At 40.8% G+C, this 19,866-nt stretch overlaps 1 protein-coding gene across 1 annotated transcript in view; it reads right to left on the bottom strand.

The window, feature by feature from the left end:
- LOC147692212 (leucine-rich repeat and fibronectin type III domain-containing protein 1-like protein) overlaps nucleotides 1-19,866 on the bottom strand; it is a 2,508,250-nt gene that overhangs the window by 959,567 nt on the left and 1,528,817 nt on the right. Inside the window, exon 7 of the mRNA XM_086938487.1 lies at nucleotides 14,095-14,213. The gene's annotated coding sequence lies outside the window, so the exon portion shown is untranslated. The remainder of the gene's footprint in view (nucleotides 1-14,094; nucleotides 14,214-19,866) is intronic.

Here is a 19,866-nt window from a genome sequence, read left to right as displayed (position 1 = left end):
GGTCTTTTAAAGATTTGTGAAGTACTCGGAGCGGCGGTGTGTGTGTGTGCCCTCTTTCAGGAGCGGGCGGGGGGGCACTGCCAGCAACTTGCCAGGTCAGGTAGTGTTCAACACGTGCATCACCCTTTCTCTGCTTGCTATTGCGCTCCATGCTTTGGAAAGGTAAGAAAAAGAACGTGCATTTGAGTTTGAAATGTCCGATCCTGCAGCAGCACACTTCCAAAGCCCACACATGACAATAACCCGATTCAAGGCCCCATTCACCCGTTTTTAAAAAAATAGATAACACTCCAACAAAGTAAGGTTATAAAACTTTATTAACTATTAACTTTAACGAACGGAACAAAAACTAAAAACATTTAAACATTTCTCAACACAAAAAGCAACAATGGTTAGAAGCTGTCTTTTGTGCGAATAGTCCCAAGGCAGCACAACGTGCAGAGTTCTGGACGGCACCCAGGTGATGTCGCCTGGGTGCCGCACTGGTTTAGGGATCCTACAATGCAGCACAGAAAAACAGCGTGGGGCGTCCCGGGTGGTGCGGGGGGAGGCCTCGTCAGTAGCGGTCTGTGTCCAGTGTCACATGGCTGACACAACATGTACGACAGGCACCCAGGTGATGTCCAGTAAACTGCCGCACTGGTTTTGGTATCCTACAATGCTGCTCCGAAAATTGGCGTGCGGCGGCCCGGGGGGGGGGGCGTGGGGGAGGCGGCGTGAACGGGCCTCCCCAGGTGGCGGCCATCTAGCTGAGTTGCGCCCGCTCTTGCGGCTACAGCATCTCGCTCACCATGTTGTTGAGTTGCTCCCACTCCCACTCGGTACATGTCATCAGTGATGTCACTAACCATGTCATGAATGATGTAATATGTGACATCATCAGCAGTGGATTGCGGGTGCGCGATATATAGTTAGCGCTTATAACTATATATGGAATTTCAATGGTTTTATGCGAGTAAAATAAGGTTTTGTAAATGCAAATCCCTAACTATATATGGCCTAAAACCAATGGTTTTTTCATTGAATTTTCAAGGTTTTGTAAATGCAAATTCCTAACTATATATCCACTATAACCTATGGTTTTTTCTGTGAATATATATATATATATATATATACATACATATATAAACATATATAATCTGTATATCTATATAAATACAATTATAAATGCATGCATACATATACATATATGCATACAGATGCATGGTATTTACATGAAAGTTTAAAAAACACTAATAAAAACAAAGCTAAAAAGCCACCTCATTACAAACAGAATGGCTTTAACTTAAACGAGGGCGAGATCTATTGCATTTTCAATGCTTGTTTACTTTGGTTCCATCAAGAAGGCATTCAGATGTGTCACACATTTGCCATAAATTCTGAATGTTAGCACTCTAGTTGCTCATTAGATCACAGTAGTAAAGCTACTGCTCACCAGGGAAGTCTGCTGCTGGTATTCAAAGTGCATGTTTCAGTCTGCATGTCAGAATTTTTTTAATGAAATAGAAGAGGATTTGAGAAGTCACTCAAAATGATCCCTAATTTTTCTTTCTGAAGCACTAATCATACTTTCTATGGCAAAATGAACCCCCTCATTTTGTTCCTTTTTAAATTAAATGTTTTCAGACTTACCACTTCATTCCAATCAAGATGGCTTCTGGTGTGCCATACTTTTGTCATAAGAAAGACTGTTAGCGCTCTAGTTGTTCTTTAGAACACTCTGGGACATTCTGTCATTGGGCTATACTTGGGCTACATCTGGGTGATATTTGGGCTACATTTAGGCTCTTTTGTCGTTGGTGGCCATCTTGGGAGACTGTATGTCAGAATTTTTTGATGAAATTGAAGAGGATTTGAGAAGTCACTCAAAATGCGCCCTAATTTTTCTTTCTGCAGCACTAATCATACTTTCTATGGCAAAATATACCCCCTCATTGTGTTCCTTTTTAAATGAAATTAAGAGTTACCACTTTATTCCAATCCAGATGGCTTCAGGTGTGCCATACCTTTGTAATAAGTAGGACTGTTAGCGCTCTAGTTGTTCTTTAGAACACTCTGGGACATTCTGTCATTGGGCTATACTTGGGCTACATCTGGGTGATATTTGGGCTACATTTGGGCTCTTTTGTCTCTGGTGGCCATCTTGGGAGACTGCATGTCAGAATTTTTTAATGAAATAGAAAAGGATTTGAGAAGTCACTCAAAATGTGCCCTAATTTTTTCTTTCTGCAGCACTAATAATACTTTCTATGGCATAATATACCACTTCACTTTGTTCCTTTTTCAATTAAATGCTTTAAGAGTTACCACTTTATTCCCATCACGATGGCTTCAGGTGTGCTATACCTTTGTAATAAGTAGGACTGTTAGTGCTCTAGTTGTTCTTTAGACCACTCTAGGAGGCTGCAGTAGAACACAAAGGAATCAACTGACAGTCTCTGTCCTTGTTGGATGTACATGTTTTACTGAGAATGTCAGACTTCATTCTCACATGACTGAGAAAGATAATGTGAATTTACAGAAAATATGCTTTCAGTTTAGCTTATAGATCCCCTTCCAAACCACTGTGGGAAAATCATGAGATATTAGTTTTCTTTCAAACATGATTCATGATATCACAGCAGAAGGTTTTTTCACATGGTAAAATCCCCTTAGAACACACCACAATTCCTAAAATGAGTATGGTACCATCAACAAATTATTTATAATGTAACTAAAGTCTTAAAACCCTCTATTAACTACAATGCTTTTTAATGAGGTGCTATCATGTATATTGGTCCCAAGATGGCTGCCAACACTTCTTGGATGAAGTGCTGACAGTCAATCAGATCTGATGTGTGGTTAGGCTCCGCCCAGATATATATATGTTTTTGAACCTAAATTACTCAAAATCCACTGGAGCACATATCTTGAGACATAGCAAAGGCACATCGGGTTACCAGTCCCTACAATTTTGCCAAGTTTTGTGGAAATCCATTCAGCCGTTCGGGCTAAAAGTGAGTCCAACCGCCCTATGGAAATTAACATGGGGAAAACATGTTATGGGACCCCCCTTTTATCGCGGCCCCCGCTTGACGAATCCCCCCCACACTTTCAGGGAAGGAGCGGAGCGCAGCGAGGCAAATTTAAGGAAAATTACAGGCAGATTCCTCAACCGGCGCCAAAGTTATTCCCAATAGAATGTTGCCGATTTCCTATAGAAAACAATCCTAACTATAACTACCTACTGGCGACCGCCAGTAGGTAATATATATATGCAAACTGAAGAAGTGAGCTTAGAAATTAATGTAAAGATTTCATAATATTGCTATAATTTGTTTAGGTGGTTGCAGATGCTTGGCACCAGCATTGACAGACTTTGACACAGAGCAAGAGAGAGAAAGGTGAAACAAGGAAGGGGAGAATGAAAATAGGGAAATGGTGACAAAGGGAAGAAGTGGGGATGAAAAAGCCTGCAAGTGGTGATTAAAGAGATAGGAAGCTGAAGTGTCAGGTGGTGGAAGAAAGGGGCATGAAGTGAAATCAAGACTGGGCAGCCTTGGCTTTCCCCTGCACTGGGCTCAATACAAAAGCTTCGGGACCATTAAGGTGCTATTATTATTTTCAATAAATTAAGTGCTCGCTAGTACTATAACAGATAACCTGAGCTCCATTAAGGGGTGCACATAGAATGGTCCCATCATTATCCAGGGTAACTAGGCAGTCTCAAACTCCTTTGTGTAAGGTTGATTTTGCAATGTTGTAATAGGCACTGTAATTGTACTTTACTGTACTTGTACTCCATACAGTAGATTTTCTGAAGTGGATGTCTGAGACAAGACCCTTAAGAGGATGCAACTTTAGCGTTTAAGAGTTTTTCAAAATGCAATGCCTATCAGTGGAGGTGCAGCCAAGAGGTAGTATGAAGTATTAGCCTCAGTCCAACAATTGGTTGGGTACCAAAATACCAAAAAAGAGCAGAATTTTTTTTCCAGTGTAGGGGAGTGCTCCAACATTCTCTGAGTGCTCCTGACAACCATTGCTTAATTAACAAAGGACACACCAGACAAGAAGTATAGTGTGAGCAATGGAGGATGCATTGAAGGCCTGATGGAAAACCCAGCTATCCATTTCTACATGAAAGACTTTATTATAGCATTAGCAAAGTCAAGATATGTCACAAAGTCTAACACAAGAGACATCCAGAGAAGAATAATTTTTTCAGCAAACTTAACTTCATATTTGACAAGCTAGTTTAAATGGTGGGGCTTATTTATGAGCACCTTGTGCGAGTGCAAATTCCTAAAAAAGTAACTCAAACCAGTGTAAAGTATTGAGAAAGCATTTAGATTCTGGTGCAAAACGGTTTTTATTTACTTGAAAGTAAACTTGTGAGTAGGAGTAAAAGAAGTGCAAATAGCATTTTAAACCACAGTGCATAAAATAGCAACCACTTTTGAAATGAGATATTGGCTAAGTACATTTTCCAAAATTGGGCATACTGTTGCATAAGTTCCACTAAACTTGACAAAGAAAAAAACATGCAAGTGCTTCCATTGCTAGCTGGGAAAACGTAGGGAGAAGCAATTGCCTTGCAGTGGCAAAATAATCTACATGAAGGGTACAGTATTGCACAGCTGTGCCTGTCAGCAGAGGATGGCTAAATGGCATCAGATGCAGGCAATAGTGCAAGATGGAAATGTATGCTGTTACGAGCATGTTGTCCAGTCTTCAACGTTTCACCTACATATCTTTCAGGTGTGTTGGGCTAACTAGTTAAACGGAAGTTAAATAAAACGACAACACCCAGAATGCATTTGGCAAAAAAGTCTAGAACTTGAAACAGTATCCTAATGACCATGTAGACGTTGGTCACCTAAGGATTGCAGTTCTCAGATTGGAGATCAGATGTTTATGGGTTCATCTAAACACTATGGAGGTCATTAGGATGGCGGGCGGAATTTGCCCGCTTGCCATCCTCAAGGGGATTGGAACCGCCCGCCATAAGGGCGTTGCTCCCGTGGTGGGAATTAGGATGCGCCCGCCACAGTAGCGGGCGCATCCCTCATTTTTAACATTGTGGCGGGCGGTGCTCTCTGCACCTCCTGTCACAATGCTAAAAATGCATGTATGCAAATACTGGGGGGTACCACAGGTACCCCCCGTGTGCACCCCCACCTCTCCTTCACTCTGGGTGCCCGCAGGGGACCCCCAGAGTGAAGACCGCATGCCGATGCCGCCACGGAAAGGCATCTAACTGAGCCCATTGTAATATGGCTGGTGGTGTCCAATAGACCATGCCACCATATTAATCCTTTTCCGCCCCGGCCGCAAGGCGACAGGGGCGGAAAAGCGGGGACGGTCTTTCCATCCGCCGCAGTCCCCCCCGCCATACTAATATGGCGGGGGGAATATTGGTGCGGATGGCGGGCAGATTGCCCCCGCCAGGCCGGCGGTGGCTACCGCCAGCCTGGCGGGGGCAATCTGCCCGCCATCCTAATGTGCCCCTATGTGTATGTACTCTGTGAGCTGTAGTGCTCCAATATCACACAGTCAAAATAATACATTACAGCAAACAGAGGTAAAAGATGCTTCCGGATTGATTCGGCAGAGAAATGCCTTGTTTTGACTTATCCTAGTGGTCAATGACTGTTCTATTATCATTCTTTTTTTCAATATATTGTGCCCTCCAAGTATCTTTCCAAACACACTCTCACCCAAAGCTCTTACTCACACAATCCCCACTTAAACCCATTATATGTGGAATGAAAAATGGCTATGTAATCCCTCCTTCGGAAATTACTTACAATGCGAACATTTGTTACTTGTGTGGCAACATTGCTCCCTAATCTAATTTATTGGTGAAATAACGTGAGAATCAGTGCTTCAGAACCAATTGCCACATTTGTTGCTCAGCACCATGGCCCATGTTGTCCTCATGGAACTTGTAACGGTGATGGGGTGATAATTCCTGATGCCACCTCCATCAAGATCTCTAGGACACATGTAATTGTGGCCTGTGTCTTAATGCCACCAACATTTAAAATGCACAACCTGTGAATCTCGCTTTTTGTGACTATCCCAATTTCCAAGACTCTCTTGCAACCCTTTTAATCAGAAAAGCCTCAGAAACCTTGGGCCAAAAAGGTTGTACTGGCAAAAATTATTATACTGAGTGTTGCTTTGCAATATTTATGATCATGCTAATAGCCATTTTCACTTTAAATTGTTACGTAATGAGCCTCATCTGTTTTTTAGCCCTTTCTCAACTACGAAAAGACTAGGAATGTATAAAGAGACACTGTTTATCTGTGTAGCATATTTTAATGTCCCATGTTTGTACTTTCTTTTAAATTATTTTACCCAGTACTTTAATGGACTTGATTGTCTAAATAAAGTGTCTTCACATCAAATTGAAACATTTTCTATCTCTAATGCCATTCTTCTAAAATCCCTTAACTCTTTTTACTTTCTTTCTTATTCATACCCTATGGTTCACACAATTGAAACTAGTTTTGAGAAAAAGTGAGTCATAAGTATCAGAGAAAAAAATTAAATCAAATGAGAAACAAAGACCCCAACTAGGTACTACTTCCAAACATGTTGTCCACTGAAATCCTCAGAGCTCTCCATCCAGTTCAGGAGGCATTATTAACTTTTTGTGTGTGTTTATTAGTGTTTGTCCAGCTCATGCTCATTATACATCTAGGGCCAGATGTAGGTGGGAGATTTCGGCCATTTACCGGCCGGTAACGGCCGAATTCCGGCGTTACCGACCGGTAAATGGCCATGGAGATGTAGGGGGATAAAAAACATGCATTTCCGGTAATTTTACCGAATCGGTAATTTTACCGATTCGGTAAAATTACCGGATCAGTAAAATTACCGAATCTGTATATTTTACCGAATCAGTAAATATACCGGTCGGTAAAATTACCGAAAATGCATGTTTGGTATGTAGGTGCCAAGTTTAATATTGACACAGGGCTTTGAAAATCGGTATTTTAACATGCAATACAATTGCATGGTAAAATACCGATTCAGGTGTACATGCACATCTGAGCATGTACACCTGTGCCATGTGGCACACATACATGCCCTTAGGGCATGTATGTGTGCCACATGGCACGCAAGCCTAAAACAGGGGTTCCAGAGGGTGTCAAAGTGACACCCCCTGCACCCTTGCATAATTCGGTATTTACCGATTCGGTAAAGACCGAATCGGTTTTTGATATTGAATCCTATGAGCTTCAAGGCCCATAGGATTCAATAGCAAAAACGATTAGGTAAATACCGATTTTTACCGATTCGGTAAAATTTACTGAATTGGTACCTACATTAGAAATACCTACTCTTAATTACCGAATCGGTAAAATTCGGTAATTAAGAGTCAGTATTTCTGATTTTGCTACATCTGGCCCCTGGTGACAAATTAGTAACATTGCCCGGGTGGTGTTAGTTTGTACCAAATTGGGATTTAGCATTCAACTGTATATTGTAAATACATGTCTTCTGGGACTTATGGATTTTGATAGCTCCATTTGAAATGTTTGTAGTAATCTACTTAACAGAAATGAATTGTAAAAGAAACTGGATATATGGTGTCCTCTAGACATAGGGGCTGATTACGACTTTGGCGGTGCGGAGCAGTGCGACACACCACCTCCCTGATCCTGCAGCGCCCAAGTTGACTGCTGGATGCTTGCCACTTCAGGAGTTTTCTCCTGGTCTGACAGGTGGTCCTTTGGCATTCTCACGGTGGTGCATATGAAAAAGGCACCACAATGGGAATGCTAAAGCAAGTTCCTGCATGGCATGGACTGTTTAATCCATGCTCTGCAGGAACTGGGGATGAATGCACACAGGGGGGCACAAGGTGTACTCCCTTGCCTGTGGTGTAGCTAAGGGGGCCGAGGGGGGCGGTCCGCCCCAGGTGGCACTATATTGGGGGCGACCGCGCGACACTCGTGGCCCGTTGCGGCGGCCTTCATAATTTATTTGGGGACACAGTGTCCTCAAATAAATTATAGAGGCCGCCGCAATGGGCTACTAGTGCCGCGCGCGGCCCAGTTTGAAAGTGGAAGCAGCGCGCACCTGCCCTGCTTGTGTGTAGTAACTGCGCCGCCTGCAGTGCTACCAAAATTGCCAAAAGTCTTGCTTTTGTATTTGCGTGACTGTTGGTCCGTCCCAGTCTCCAGGGCCGTCAATCTTGTAGAGCGCCAGCGCTACCAATGACAGCCCTGGGTGAAATTTTGGCCAGCCTTCACGATGAGAACGTAGCAATGAGTGACGCGTCACGTGCTTCACTGCTACGTTCTCGCGAGGAGTCAGTTCTGAACTGAGGCAGAGTCTATATCACAAGTGCGAACCTCAACTCACCAGATTGCATCAGATTCATCCAAACGCTGCTCCAAGTTTCCTGTCTTGTGTATGACACAAAAGGTAAAAGGCAAGTTTACTTTTAATAGTTAAGCTAACAGTACTGTAAACAGTCTCACCTTCCAAAGATGTTCTTGCAGCACAGCTTCAGTCTGCCCAAATTAAGCAGCGGGCACCTGGAAATTGGTCTGTATCACACTACAACAAGGCCCCAGACGTGTCCAACTGTGCATCTTTCTCACTTATCTGATGGCGCAAACCCAACCACTTGAATACTGCCTGTGTTCAGCGTGTGGGTGAATGCTGGCCGTAGAGACTAGAACTTAGATGGGGTGCACACGACGGTACGTTGACGAAAGACTACCATTTAGCCCGCCAACTTTTCTCAAAAGTCCCTACGTCACGGAAGACTCACACGTGTAAGGTCCTTCAGTGGCAGTGTTGCTTTGGGCGATTTGCTGGCTCTGGAGTCTGACTCCTGCAGCAGCAGCCAGGAGAAGTGATTAAGTAAACGAACTTCGAACCAACCACCCCTGCCTGCAATAGAGACCATGGACCGAGTGAAGTAAGAGGAGAGCAGCAGGAGCTAGCTGCTAAACGTTTTCAGAGGGGTGGGTGGCTTAGTGGCTCATCACCTCCGCCACAATATTTGTGCATGTGTGGCATTTTGTTGCGGTGGTGAGGTCTACTGTTGTTCTCTTTTATTGACTTTCTGGAATCAGCAGTTTACATTTCTCAAAGTTGCTTATCACAGAATCAAATACATTATAAAAATAAAACCTCAAATATGTGGAGCATCTTGACAGAGACCACTTTTTCTCTGACTAGTTGCATTGTGAACTTCCATCCATTGATTCTTTGACATTTAAACATCAACATATTTGCTGGAATCAGGACTTAAGAGATTTACAAAGTAATATGCAATTTCATCTTCTTGGCAAAATGAATAACTCATTATTTAGCAATATAAAACATGCTCCTTTACTCCTGCTGCTATCGCTAGAGTAGAATGATTACTAGAAAAGTATACGTGGTTGTAATAAATAATTTGGCAGTTTGTTTAATAAATCAAAACAGCCCCGTATTTTCTGCTGTGCAACTCTGCACGTTCAGGAGAAATGTAATTTACTGAGATCACTGCAGAAATCTACAAGGCTACTGAATGACCTTGAATGCACTGTCCAGTATACCCTTGGACCGTGTCATGTATGTGCATGTCATTTGCATGAACGAGGTAACTTGGCGGCGATACTACGTGTTTCTCGTACCTCTTTCAAGTGCTAGCCGCCGTCCTTGCCCCTCCCCCCCCCCGCCCCCACCCCCCTCAGGGCGGCAATCTGGGGGATAGCCCCGGGCACCACAAGCTCTAGCTACGCCTCTCTCCCTTGCATACATTCCAGTGTACAGGGGCAACAGGGGACCCTATAGGGCCCCCTTTGTATTGCCAACACCAGGCAAAGGCTGACGCCGGCAGGGAAAGGCTAATGATGGGGAAACTCGGAATATGCTTGGCGGTGCCACAGAGGCATATTGCTGCCCCAGACTACCACCAGAGAAAGCAGTTCCCTGATGGTTGCAGTGGTCCCAAAACAGTCTGACGCTGTACTTGTAATACATCGGTCAGACCAATGGTGCAGAGGTCCCCGACCCCCTCCGCACCTCTATCACAGGTTCAGCAGTCTGATGGACCACCAAACTCATAACCCTAGTGTGATATGTCAACCCTATGTTTTGAGTGGGGAACAACGCTCATATGTTGTCGACATAAAAAATAAAAATGTTGCTGCTATAAAACAGAATGGACCGCTATTTAAAGAAATATGATCAATTAGCACATCCAGTGACTTTAGTGCTCACCCTCCATATGAGGTTATCTGGACTCAAGTTTGAATTTTGGCAAGGCAGACACAGCGTACCACCTTTCTGGGGCCGGTAAATCGATGAACATTAAATTGGGTAAAAACAAGCTATTAATATTACAATAAAAGGTGCCAGATGGAAGCTCTACAGAAAGTTAGTTTATGTAGTCCAGTCTTTATTTTGCACTGCAAGGGTTTGATGAATTGTGCCCAGTCCAAGGAGAAAGCAGTTCCTTGGCTTACAATGAATGAAAAAGAAATTCCTCTCTTTAGAAGTTTGATACCAAATTAAAACAAAATATGTGCAATGAGCCGAATTTTTAATATCGCTACAATACTTCTCTTAACTTCTAGTCTACTCACAGCTTCACTATGCAAATCAAAATTAATTTTGAACAGGAGAATAGGGACAAACAGGTACCTGGTGCGACTTCTCTAGTCATGAATAAATCAGGCACACACATATTTTTCATGCACAACAAATTCTAGAGCCATTCGAGAAAAAATACACTAACAGCAGTACTTACTCTTGCGTCACAGGATGACAAACCCACTAAAGAGTTTGCAGTCAGAAAAGATTCCTGTGATACTTTCTGTGTTTCCATTGGTGGTTGATTGGCATTAAAGTGTTGCATGGGTGCTGGAAGTTTGTTCCGCCTCAGGAGGGTGGCTGGCCTGCCAGGCCTCTGCATGAGCTGACCCCGAACTGTGCAAATAGTGAATAAGAAATCCTGGAAGATCATGTGCTCATTGTTACACTGGGGAAGAAGGTGAAAGTAATCCTGTGGACCCCGTACAGCTAATTTAATTGTAGATGCGTGATAAAGAGGTTCGAGACGCTTCCCATATGGAGGATACCCACTCACGAAACCTTCTCACCCAAGCAATACGGCATCTTATAACAGGCTGGTGAAATTAAGTGGCACACTTACTAGCTAAAAACAGCCAAAGGAAAACATTAAAAATAACATTGTTTAGTGCAAAACAGAGGCCATGGGGCATCAGAGTGCTGAACATGAACACCAAACTTGGGACCTATACGGTGAAAAGAATGTAATCATCATAAAACTTATTTGGAAGTAGAGTACAAATTTGTTTTAAAAAAATAGTATAAGACCTGTCAATCAATATAGGAGCTAAGAAAAGTACAATAATGTTTTTTTACTGGGCGGTTCACCAAATGTGAAATCTTGTCTAAAAAACACTTAGAATCATTTAGAGCATGGTGGGCAATTTGCTAAACTACTGGGGTGATGGTCGGCCTGTCATCTGTTGGCCTGGTGTGAAACCAACCACCTAACACCTAGAGATGTCCTCCAGTTTAGCAAGGATATTTTTGCAAAAATTGCTCCTACCGGCACATCAAGAGCACTTGCAGCAAAAATGTAATGTCAGATATCTGCAATTTCATGGTGACTGGTTGAGATTGTTATTGATTTGTAACAAAGGGAAAGAGCATATTTTTTTAGGATATGTACCTAAAAAAATGTGGACTAAATATTTGCTATACAAAAATATCTCCTTATTGTAAATATCTTGTCCTGAAGAAGGTGGTGTGTATTGAGTCTAATCCACTGAAACACTGTGTCAACATTCTGTAAATTTCTGATTTTCAAGCATAATAGATTGACAACTTGTGAATTCTTGATTATAAAGTATAGTGGATTAGTGAATCTCATGATATTGTTTTTTTATTTACTTGATGAGGTGTATTCTTAACTTTATTGATTGACGTAGTTTATGTCTTATATATATTGTTGAAGGTATTTGTATTACAACAAGAACCACAGTGAGAACATTTTATAAAGGAGAATCTTTTTATTAAATGTGACATTTTTACATATAACTGTGTTCAATGTTTAGATAGAAGAATAATTGAGAGAGTAAGGGCCAGATTACGATGACTGCGAGATGTGTCCTGCCATTGCATTTTCATCAGTCCTCCTGCTGACTCCTTGGGGTCTGAATGAGTGAATACAAAGCATACAGGAACACAGTCACAAGACCGCAGCTACCACTGATACTTCTGCTTCCGCATCGGGAAAAGCAGAGGCGGCCCATGGAGAGCCATGCTTCCCACCCGACTAATTGTGACCTGCCTTTGCACAGACCTTTTCCTGGCAGGGATACCGCCATGCGCTAGTCCAAGGAAAGACAGTAAATGAGCCCAAATATTAAGCCGAGGGTGATTGTGCCCTTGTGTACTGCCACAGGTGCACCTGTAAAGCACTCCAATTCCTTTGGGTTGGGTTTGCGATATATTACAATTCAAAACAAGAAATGAGAAAGAAATTGCACCTGACCACATTATAGGGCATCCATGTCGAGAAACAGAAACAACACACGCCTGCCTGACACCAACAACTCATATATATATGGCAGTAGCTGCATTTTGGAAGCTTTGTAGTGTATACAGCATTGTCATCCGTCTCATTTCCAGCAGAGAAACGCACCACCGCCATGTCTCTGCCGCCTTTAAACTGTTAGCCCCATGAGAAACTCCTAATACCAAAAGCGGGGAGATTGGCTTCTCGGTGGAGTACCCTGTCCAGCTGCTGCTGCGAACTGGTGGTCAGACCGCCGAACTCGGAACCTGGCCCTAAGTCATTTGGCCATCTATAAATGAAGTGGGGAAACCATGGGATTGGTGGATGGGACACCCTTCCAATTTTTGACAACTGTCTTGCATCTACCAATTTGTAAATTAAGTCCATAATTTCAAGAGAAGGGGAGGTGAGAAGTCTGGAGAGTGATTCAATGTAGGGGCAGTGGAGAGTGGAGGCATGGATTGTGGTTGTGAGAATGGGAACAAAGATGTTGGGTTCAAGATGGAGGAGAGTAATGATAAAGGGCCGATCCAGCGAGCAGGGCCAGTTAAACCATCAGCATGAAAACAATTCAAAACTGTGAGCCAAAACCTATGTCTGGGCTGAGCAATTGAGATAATGTAGCTCATCATAACAGAAAAGCGCCTTGGGCTCAGCTGGGAGGCAATACCATTTCCGGGAGGGTGACCTGCTAAGTTAAGTCAGTAATTTAGCTCTTGGTGAAATTCATATAATTTCTTTTCCAGAAAGCACATGTACTTCCCACAAAATTACAGTAATGCTGGTGTGGCGTTTTGCACACTTTTTTGTTAGAGAAAATTGAATACTCTAATCCATGATGGACCTGAGGACGTATTTAGTGCAAAAAATAACTAGTGCAAAACCACATTGGGCATGAATAACATTTGCTCCCATTTTCTTCATTCAGGTTGTTTAGAAGCGCCTCCGACAAGATTTTTATCCAAACAAAACCAAAATTATGCAACATAGCATAATAGCATAATCTTGGGAATTTCACATAACAAGTGTAATGAAAAATGCAGAAAATTATGCAGAGTAAACAACATTTTGCCCATGCTTAGTTGGACTTTGTAGCTATCTTCTTATTAAATCAGTAAATGTTTCAGCAATTAGTGAGGGGAAGCTTTATCCAACCACATGGGACAGTCATTCATGATTTACAGAGATTTTGTGTGTTTGTTGTTAATTGAGTCCGAGATTCATTGTAATATCCCAAATTAAAAATGAAACATATATTGAATGCATATATTTCCTTGACTCTTTTGCTGCAGTGGAATTATGTTATAAATACATTTTGTATAATTGTTCACGTTTTGATTTTGAAATATAACAATTTTTATATTGGTAAGACCCTCAGACAATCACTGAAGAGATTTTTACAAATATTTTTTATTTGAAGTTGGTTGTTAAAATAGTGTTAGATTAAATTATCTCGAGGCCACTGTTCAAATACTGTGCAGTGGGTTATTGATGAAAAATAACGAATATCAATGTAACATTTTACCTCACATTACATTCTTTACACTTACAGTGTTAAGCAGGTAACAGCTTCAGGATTCGGGCCACGTGCTGCATTCCTGTCTAGTTTTACGAAGTGTATTTGTTTGCGACACCTGATGATGCTGATGAAACAACTAGTTGTCAAATCCTGCAGGAAAAAAAAGTAGTGACCACAGATGAGTACATTACAGTGCCCAGCCTTGTGTACAATAGTCCAGCTCAAATATTAACTGCAATAATAAGATTGTACTACATTTATCTAGTAAAAATTAAATTGGACCATGTAAAGAGATTCTTATTTAAGTGCATCAGCAATTAACACATTAGTTAAAGCTCAGCATATTTTTTTACATGAAAATATTCTCATGCAGGTTTGTAGTATTGGGCTGGCTTTGGAGCATTAATATCTCCCAAGAAGTCGGAAAGTGTATATGTGCAACGTATTTCCAGTGCTGATTTTCTTTTGGTAGGATCCACTCTGGAGTGGAACACCTGTTGTAGGACACTTTCCATGTGGATCCTGTTCGGTGTGTCCATTCACTAAACCGTTTAAACAACTCGACTTCGGTCAAACACCCTGGCAATTGAACACGCACACAAATTGCAATTCATGGGGGGTGATTTATATGATCACATATCCTTGTTAACTCAAGTACGTTGGAATGACCATACGCAAGGTGAAACACAGAATTTTTGTAACACAGTGTAGCTCAATCCGGTGCATACAAATCAATACAAGGTTGACCATACACTACATTGAAATGTCCCACACAGAGGATGACCTGACCTAGGTGGTGATTGACAAACCCAAATATGACACACACATTGATCCTCTAGAAAGAGATCTCTTTAGGAGAGTACAATGATGGGTGTTCCGTACCAAGAGCCACGTCACAGGACTTAATGATGATATTTCCTGGTGCTCACTGTAGTCGACTCATAAAGTAGGATATTTTGATCCCTTAACAGATTGGAGGTACACCACTCTGTTATAATGTATGTACAAATGACAATGAAGAACACATTCAATTTGGCAGATCCGGACGATTATGACATCCATACCTACATGTAGGGCTGCCTCATTAGACATCTAATGGACATATTCTATTAAACCATGCAGTCATGTTGGAGAGAACCGTAGATATTATTCAACACTTGTAGTGTAAGGACCGCTATTTGTACACATATATGGCATTTTAATAAGTTTAGGGCCGTTTTGCAAGCCCAAACCACATTTCCTATGAGCCCGCTCGATCCGGATACCATCTCCATGACTTCCGGTTCACAGCATTTTTAATAAGGTGGCTAGCCACTAGTTCTCCCCCTTCAGCCCCTGTCATACATGCAGGGAGCTCCAGAGAATCAGGTAAGGCACCTTGTGTACTAGACCAACTATCCGCATAGTCACTTCTGTTGCACACATAGACGGCCCCACCACGTTGGCTTTAGCCCTTAATGAAAAAACCAATGCATCAATGGAACAGAGACAATTTCATGGTCTGATTGCTTTTAAATTACTACGCGCATGTCACACATTGATTTTACCTCGGGTGAAACTATATGCCTTATGATTTTGGGTCTCGTACTAGACTCAAGCGGCTGAAAAAGATTTCCCCAATACCCACGTAAATCTAATTCAATGTAGAGGGATTACGACCACAATGCAAGCTGCCTGTCATAATGTATGCAGCCCCATTATTATGTGACTGAATTCTCGGCCACACGTTATCGCATTTACACATATGTTGATAAGACGACACACAATCTGTACGCTGCCTGTAGAGTAGTTTCTTAATTATACAACACTTTGTATTCCGCAAACGAGGTTTTTGGCTACATGTTAATGACCTGGAGTAGGTCTGTGGAGCTAATTTGGCACATTTACTGCGTAGGTTGGAGTGTTTATATCATATCACTCGCTAATGTGATTGAGAGTGTATGGGACAATTTACCCTCACCAAGTACACAAACATTGGTCTACCATGGGACAAAAAGATGAATATACTTACCAGATGACAGATTAACTAATATACTGTTGTTTGGCTAAGTACAGACACATTTTTGAGGTGCTCTGTCATGCCCTCCCTCACAGTATACTGTCCTACATAGTTATGCTCTCAGGATGGTGCTGTGAAGAGGATGCATCATGCCTTATTGTTACTATAAGCATTTTGAGTGTGTAAGAAGGACGAGTTGGCAAGAAATGTTCACATTAACATATGTGTAGTGCTTGACTATATATTATTGTACCCCTTATACCTCTAGAGTCCCGAGACCTGCCACTAAGGGACCTATGAAGGTGGACATAGACTAGTAGTCTCAATTTGGTGAGACTACATGCAACTATTTGGCTTTATTTTGTATCTATACACTTTTGCAGTGATGGTGACAGACACTGGTGTTTGATAAAGATTGGGACGTCTGTAATGCATACTGTTCTCTGAAGTGTGTTCTTATATACCTACAGAATGTGGACCTGACTTCAAGCTGGTACCACAGATCAATTCTATACCAGTAAATATGTGGCCTTTTCAATACATTTTTTTCACATTTTTGAGCAGTGTGATGAAACGCATGGTCCTGAGGAATGCCAAGAACGTTTTAGGTCTAACGAAGCAGAAACATGTTGACCAGATACTAATAGGGTTCTCATCTTAACACCTGTGTGCGTCTGCCCCTCACCTTCGCATAGAATAATTGTCATATAGTGTAGATACACCATACGGTTACCTTTGTGTGAGTTTTGATTATATTGAGTGGTACCATGGATGGTAATAATTCCTCTTTAGAGAACCCCTATAGTGAGATTATAGAGATATCAGATCCCCAGCGATTGTGGCAGTCCTATGTCGGTCAAACTGACCTTAGTTGTAATGACCGCCACCACACCTCAACCACGAGTTTGGCGGTCCGATTACTTCTAAACTCGTAATTAGGTCCTTCGTCATTTTTTAAGTCTAAATTCTGCAACTGGAGTTGTCTGAAAGCTGTAGCTGGACAAGACTCCACAAGGCTGGATGCCATTACCATAAGGTCATATTGAACCTGTTTTTATCATGCCAAAAAGCTTTGAGTGGGACAATTCTGTTTTTAATGATTTTCCTGGTTTCGACCTTCTTGGGCATGTATCAGCACATTCTCTATTCATCTTGAGGTGAAAAAAATTACCAACCCCCATGTTTCTCCAACAAAAGAGGAAAGTTGTTTCTAGTCAATTCTGGAGTCACTAAAGGCATGCACTAGATCAGTCTCCAGTATAGGCTCCTGTAGGGGCTTCTTCAAATCAGGAAACCTTCTGCTGTTTTGTTATTGGAGCAGGCAGACAGGACACAATCCATCTGACCTGTAGAGACATGTTCTAGTCCCTGGGGGCGGACAGAGACCAGGAGTCATGCTTCTTGCATTAGGAGTTAGGAGACTTTAACTCCGTTTCCTCCAGCAGAATCAGGAGTCCTTGAGTCATTTTCTTCCAGCAGGGCCTTCTTCTTTAGCTTTAGTCTTCCCATGCCTAGGACTATTCTAGTGGGTGGTGGTGGTTAGGATGTCAGATTTATTCTGTGCACTAGTCAGGGATTGGAGAACGGTAAACAGTCAAAATATTGAATTTTTAATTTCGACTTACACTTATATCGAGTTGCTAATATCGATGGGACAGAATATCGATGTCCAGAATATCGATGGCCAGAATATCGACCCTAAGGTAAGTAATATCGAAATTACTTATATCGATAGCATATATATCGATGTAAGTAATTTCGATTTACTAATATGTGTTAGAAATTTTAGTTAAGTATTTAAATTAATTGTTATAATATGTGTTTAATATGTTTTTATAAATAAAAAATATATAAAAGTAAATAATATGTTTTACTACCAGAGCGGGTTGTGGGTTTTTAGGGGAATAGGGTGGGAAGTAATTTATTTGTAATTAAATAATTATTTTTTAATGATTAATTTATTTTGCAATTAAATATTATTTGGCAATGAATTATTTTAATTGATTAATTGATTAATTAATTGATACTTTATGTATATTTTTAAGTAAATTATATGTTTTACTACTGGAGCGGGTTGTGGGTTTATAGGGGAATAGGGTGGGAAGTAATTTCTTTGTAATTAAATAATTATTTTTTAATGATTAATTTATTTTGCAATTAAATATTAATTGGCAATGAATTATTATTTTTTTTTGTAAAAGGCAATGAATTATTTTAATTGATTAAGTGATTAATTAATTGATAATTTATGTATATTTTTAAGTAAATTATATGTTTTACTACTGGAGCGGGTTGTGGGTTTATAGGGGAATAGGGTGGGAAGTAATTTATTTGTAATTAAATAATTATTTGTTAATGATTAATTTATTTTGCTATTAAATATTAATTGGCAATGAATTATTTTAATTGATTAATAGAATAATTAATTGATAATTTATGTATATTTTTAACTAAATTATATGTTTTACTACTGGAGCGGGTTGTGGGTTTATAGGGGAATAGGGTGGGAAGTAATTTAATTGTAATATTAATTAATTTTGGGTAAAGGTGTATTTTTAGGGTTCAGGGTCAGTTTTGGGTTTTTGGGTAAAGGGTATTTTTAGGATTCAGGGTCAGTTTTCAGTTTTTGGGTAAAGGGGTATTTTTAGGGTTCAGGGTCAGTTTTCAGTTTTTGGGTAAAGGGGTATTTTTAGGGTTCAGGGTCAGTTTTTAGTTATTGGGTAAAGGGGTATTTTTAGGGTTCAGGGTCAGTTTTCAGTTTTTGGGTAAAGGGGTATTTTTAGGGTTCAGGGTCAGTTTTCAGTTTTTGGGTAAAGGGGTATTTTTAGGGTTCAGGGTCAGTTTTCAGTTTTTGGGTAAAGGGGTATTTTTTGGGTTCAGGGTCAGTTTTCAGTTTTTGGGTAAAGGGGTATTTTTAGGGTTCAGGGTCAGTTTTCGGTTTTTGGGTAAAGGGGTATTTTTAGGGTTCAGGGTCAGTTTTCCCTACTGTTGCACCCACTGGAGTGGGAATAGTAATTATTGTTAAGTAAGTATATATTATATATGATTTTTAATTAATATTTTTTTTTATTAAATATGTATTATTTTTTTTACCATTATTACATATATTTAAATAAGTTTAAGTAATTAATAAGTATTATTTACAGTATTTTTTATGTTATTTTAAATCCCAAAAAATCGATATATTTGACAACGATGTTTTTAACATCGATATTATTTTTTCGATATTTTGGTACTTACCATGTTGTACATAGGGCGTCGATATTTTTGCTATCGATATAATTACGCCGATATTTGTGTAGGTCGAAATTCTGTCTGTCGAAATTCTGTCATAGATCCTTGGAGAACATCTGCCACCCAATGTTAACCATTTTTTTGCAATTTCCACACCTCTTTTTGTATCATTTTTCTCTTATTTTAAATGTAAAAATTTCCCAAGAGCTCGAGTTTTTATATGGCAGCTCCTCGTGCCACAAGGCGAGTTAGCTCCATAGTCACTCCTATTTAGATAAGCTATGCTTTAACCTGCCAGGAAGCAAACTCACCCTCTTCCCTGTTGTGATTGGAGCATGGCACTTTGGGTAAGTCCTCAAAATTATTGGGAGAAGACCTTCCTGACATCTCCAAAGCAAAAGAGGCAGTGCCTAAGCTGTGTGTGTCCTACACATTGCGATGGGCCACTTCCAGATAGCTAATCCATTCTAAGTGGTCATCAGTTAAGACTGATCTGCTCTTCCTGGGCTCAAAGGTAGGCAATTGTCTTCTGAGACAGAATCATTAACTCTTCCAACCAAGATGGTGTAT

The sequence above is a fragment of the Lissotriton vulgaris genome, chromosome 9 (genome assembly GCF_964263255.1).
Source record: "Lissotriton vulgaris chromosome 9, aLisVul1.2, whole genome shotgun sequence".
NCBI classification, from domain to species: domain Eukaryota; kingdom Metazoa; phylum Chordata; class Amphibia; order Caudata; family Salamandridae; genus Lissotriton; species Lissotriton vulgaris.
The sequence above is the reverse complement of the archived record's forward strand: the minus strand, read 5'-3'. Positions and strand labels throughout refer to the sequence as shown.